Here is a 5,643-nt window from a genome sequence, read left to right as displayed (position 1 = left end):
TATTTTATCTGCATGACTCCATTGATGTAAAACAGTAAAAGTAACATGTAAATGAATTATAATGAATAAAGGAACAAATGATGAATATATGAATGGATGGATGGATGGATGAATGAAGAATGAATGAGTAAATGGATAATGAGAGGAGGGATGAATGATGAACTGGAGGAAAGAATAAGATGTGCAGTAATATTAACAAAGACACCCGAGAAACACAGCTTGTGAGAAATGGAATCCGGTCTGACGAGTCTAATTCTATATTGAAGTTAAGGTATTCTCCTTAATATTACTTTTTTCTTTCTTTTCCAAATTATTTACAATTTATCTACATTCTTCCTTTTTTGGGGGGGGGTTCTTTCTTTTATTTAAAATCAAGTTACCAGCTATTTCACAAGCTAAAGTAATCAAGCAGATTTCATTGCTAATAGCATTTTCTCATTAATTTCTAGCATTGAATCAAAACCTTTTTTATCAAACAGCACCCCTTCCCACACCCATCCACAGCCTTTTTTCTTTCACATTTTATTCCTGACACATTTCAACAGAACAATCCAAATCCAAGGAGACATTTTCTTGGTTTTGCTTATTTTGTAAATTGTCTTACATGCCATTAAATATTTCCCATAATTCCCCAGGAGGCTATCATTTTGTAATATATTTCAACACATGTGTCTTTTACTACTTGTACATCTGTTCAACATGTCCTATATCAGTTAGAACATACAGAAACCGTCAAAAATTACATATGTTTCCATTTATTTATTGAAGCCTTTTATTTTTAGTTAGCGGCTGGATAGATGCTCTATACTTTTTATATAAAAATAATTCATTGTAATGATTATTGTTTGTATCATTTTATTGTCAATCTCCATGCAAAGAAGGAACAGAATATTATACGTTCACATCATAATGATAAGAAAAGTCCAGGCTATTGCTCATAACTGCTTAATCGGGACATACATGACAATAAATATAGATCTTATTGTTGTTGTATATAAAATTTAGTAGTATTTCATTTAACTTGATTGGAATAAAAGCAGAGTAAAACTAATTAAATGCTACCTAAAATTCAACTAAATTAATGATCACAATTGTCTTGTTTAGGTTATGAATTTAAAAAATACATTGTTGTCATGACACTTTCAAAGTGAAAATGCATTTGAAATTTCCTATAAATGATGTTGAGATTAAAATTCCTCAGAATGTTAGCATATAAGTCTGAGGATTTATCATTTTCAAAGTTTGATTTTTTTTTTTCAGATAAAAATGAGACATTGTATCATGTGTGAAACAGGTAATCTAGTAAAGAAGTATCTCCATTGAAAGATTGAACCCTCTTTAATTTGCTCATTCATTATATTTTGTGTATAAATGCCAGTCTCGAGTAGGGAGTGAAAAAGAAATTTAAGTTACAATAGTGTTTTTTCTGATATTCAACATCTGCATCTACTGTACATTTACAAGTTGAGTGTGTCAAGGAAGTAAGAGGGCGCTAAACTAAGCTAACAACGTCAAATTATAATTTTCGCAAAAGAATCAATCGATGGATACGATTTTATGGTCAAACCTCTTTTCCTAAATTTCACCTGTCATAATCGTATCTTCTTTGTAAGAGTAAATAGAAGAATGATATTGAAATCGTAGTAGGAAAGAAAATGAAATTCATCATACTTTTTTTTATAAAAATTATTTTTCCGATTTGTTTAGTTTTTGCCATGGTAAATACCCCAAATACATTTTCCTCCCTTTTCGTTTCCCATCTTTGTTATATTCATATAAGATGTCAGAATAGTCCAAGAGTTTAACATGAACAATCCCTACCCCTACAAATACCCCCCCCCCTTGTCATAATCATGTAAGATATCAGATATACTAGTACATTATAGCATATAGCACAAGAGTGTGACATAAACTGCAATACCTTGCCTCCTTCATCCCCCCTCACACACACACACACACACCTCCACCCCATCTGAAATGTCACTGGAGCAGCTGAAGGAAGATGCGATGGGGATTATTTCTTTTTAACTGCCATTTTATTCATTTGTACTTGAATGCACCAGTTACCATATATTATGTTTTATTAAGGGAACGTCAAACTTACATTCAATATAAGGTCCACCGAGGATTATTTGAGAAGGATGTGTTTCAAGTTGTAACCTCTTTCTTGAAACACATGCTTCCCATAAATGATTTTGAAAAAAAGTTACAATTTTTAGAGAGCCTTGGTTGAAATAGCCAGAAAGTTAATGCAACATTTTTTCCCAACCTCTTAAAAGTGTTTTTACAACTTTTATTGGTAAACCAAAAAAAAAAAAATTCCAGGGAAAAATTACCCTGCACCAATCATGTTTGTGCAACCTTTTTTTTAATTTCTTGATTTATTTATTTATTCTATTTGATGTTATTTACTCAAAAATAATTTATCTATTATCATTATCATCATTACTATTGTGTTTTGGGGGAATATTAGAAACATTTTACCCAGAAACTTGCAAGTGAAAGAAGTGAAAAAATGAAGAATGCAAAAATAATGCTAATGAGCAAGCATGATCATGATAATGATCATTATCATCAGCACCACCAACAACACCACCATCATCATCATCACCATCATCATCACCATCATTTTCATCATCATCACCATCATCTTCATCATCATCATCACCATCATCATCACCATCATCATCATCATCATCATCACCATCATCATCACCATTGTCATCATCATCACCATCATCACCATCATCATCACCATCATCATCACCATCATCACCATCATCATCATCACCATTGTCATCGTCATCACCATCATCATCACCACCATCATCACCACTGTCATCATCTTCATCATCACCATCATCTTCATCATCACCATCATCATCATCACCTTAACCACCAACACCACTACCACCACCATCATCATCATCATCATCACTTTCATTTGTTATAACCATTATTATCATCTCCACCATCACTATCAACATTGATATCATCACAGTCATCACCACCACTAAACCATCATCATGATCATTATCAAATATATCATGGCAATTATGTCATGAACTTCATAATCCACCACCTTAAAAGCAAACAACGTTGTGCCACAACACATCTGTCTCTCAAACATACTAATTACTATTGCAAGTTATATCCAACCCTTCCACTGAAAGCATATAGCTACACTGTTAAAAACAAGAAGCACAAAGATGGGTCAGATATATTAAATATTTCAATATTTTTATTCCGATATTTTCTCTCCTTTCTCTCTCTTCTTTTTTTTTTTACAGAATCTATCTTCATTTGGGTATATGTACAAATAATTTCTTACAAAAATATAAGTAATGCATGTCTCATAATACTGTCCATATCAACTACATCTCATACAATTGGCACTTACACTTTTGTTTTGAAGTTGAGATATTTCTGAACTAAATTTGCGGTAATTGTCACGCCTAAACTTAGGAGCAACTCTCAAAAGAAAGTACAATCTAAGCAAAAGAAAATGGCTATTTTTCATTCAGATATCCTTAACACAAGAGATTTCTATGCATAGCGAATATGCACTCACAGTTAAATCATACCAACGGGGATACTGGGAAAACTAACCTTTAAAAAAATATCTCAACTATTGAAATCCAAAGACAACATAATAAATCAACTTGAACGTTTATGTCTGAGCCCCGTGCTCTCAAAGTATCTTTGCATTTAAGCCAATCGAAATCATGGAAAGTTTTAAATGGATCCTTGGAAGATTTTCATACCAAAATGAAAAAAAAAATCTGTTCAGTTCAAGATTAATAGCAAAACAAATTCTTTGACAATGTCAGATATTTGGCAGAATATGTATTGAGATAAAGTTGATTCAAGAAGAATATAACAGGACCAACTTATGCAACTTATGAGATGAATAATGTATACTTGCATAATCACTGAAAACCCTGTTTATATTCTTGTAATAAACGCCTTGGGGAAGATACCCGTGGTTGTCTGTTCTAAACCCACAAAGAAGTAATATGAACAGGTTACCTAAGACCTGGAGCTCTTGTTACATTTCAGTCATTTTACCACTGAAAATTGTCAGTACACTACCATGATAATCCAATATATCTACGAAGTGTCAAGAGACAAAAAATTGCCTTGTAGATTTAGAAATATCATTTGCTTAATAAATTTCACAGAATTACATTTTATCTGCTATATTTCAAGAGATAACATTTTCATCTGTAAAAATTTCAGGAGATATAGTTTAATCTGACAAATTCAAAACTAAATAACTTTTCTGTTAAATGTATCAAGGTATAATAACAAAAATATATATTAATTTGATTAAAAAAAATTAACTTTACCTGTTAAACTTCAAAGATATATTTGAATTTGTTGAATACAAGTACTAATAATAGGTCTACATATTCTAAATTTTGGTGTCAATTTATAGGATTTAGTTATATGTCCTCTTTAATTTTCCAGAAATAACATATCTGTTAAGATATAAAATGTATATATCTGTCAAATTCCGAATATCATTTAACAATCAAAATATCCAGAGATATTTATTTGTCAAGGATAATATTTCACCTATTAAAGCATGAGAGCTATCAAGTGATAATGATTTACCTGTTAATTTTCAAGGGTACAAAATCTATAGTGGAAAAACATGTAATATTGGTATGAGGTGCATAAGTATATATCCTCAGAAATTTATGAATGGAGAGAAAAAAATACATAGCATACAGAGTATAATTTCATTTTCAGATAGAAAAAAAGTAAGTCCCTGAATAATGTTCAACTAAAGAGTTCATTTGGCAACTATTTGTTTTATTTTAGACACATTCCTTTCCGACCATAGCACCATGAATATAAAGGGAGTCTAAATGACATCACTGCATTTACATTAATTTGTAGAAATGGATGACAAAACATAGCATACTATTATACTTCCATGAATACACTGCATGCACAAACAGTTAAATGAGAAAGAGAAAAAGATGATGTGCTTTAATGCTGATATTGATTGACAACGCTAAACAATGAATGTCAAAAATTGAGAAGAGGTATTGATACTTGGCCAGGATTATAGAGTTTTTATGGTGGTGTTAAGTAGAGAAACTAACTTCATAATGTATACAAGATAAATTGTGTAAATATAACCAAGAAAGAATAAGACCTGTCCAGAGATGTCAACGTCATGACACAAAAAAATAGAACGAATATCCTCTAGAAAAAAACAATATTTTCATGAAGACTCAACATGTGACATTAAAATATGACAGAAGAATTGTCTTTATTTTCAAAGCTAATCTCAGAGAATTGTCGATATGATAAATAATGATAATAATGACTGGATTCATATAACGCCTATTCAAGGATACAATGGACAGCTGGATCTGTATCTGTATCGTAGAGTCCCGGGGGGGGGGGGGGCACTTCCATTCACGAATGGATACCATGCGCGACCATGGGGTCTCGAAAAGCACCCTAAACACGTAATTTCCATATTCTGAAAATGCACCCCTTAACAAGTATTGGCGTGTGAAACCCTACCCTTAACAAGTATTGGAAACAAAACGATACTGTTGGCAAATATTCCCTGAAATGAACCCCTAAACAAGTACAGGAATGTTTTATTGTTACGGGTCCTTC

The sequence above is a fragment of the Lytechinus pictus genome, chromosome 11, assembly GCF_037042905.1.
Source record: "Lytechinus pictus isolate F3 Inbred chromosome 11, Lp3.0, whole genome shotgun sequence".
Lineage (NCBI taxonomy): Eukaryota > Metazoa > Echinodermata > Echinoidea > Temnopleuroida > Toxopneustidae > Lytechinus > Lytechinus pictus.
Note: the sequence above shows the minus strand (reverse complement) of the source record.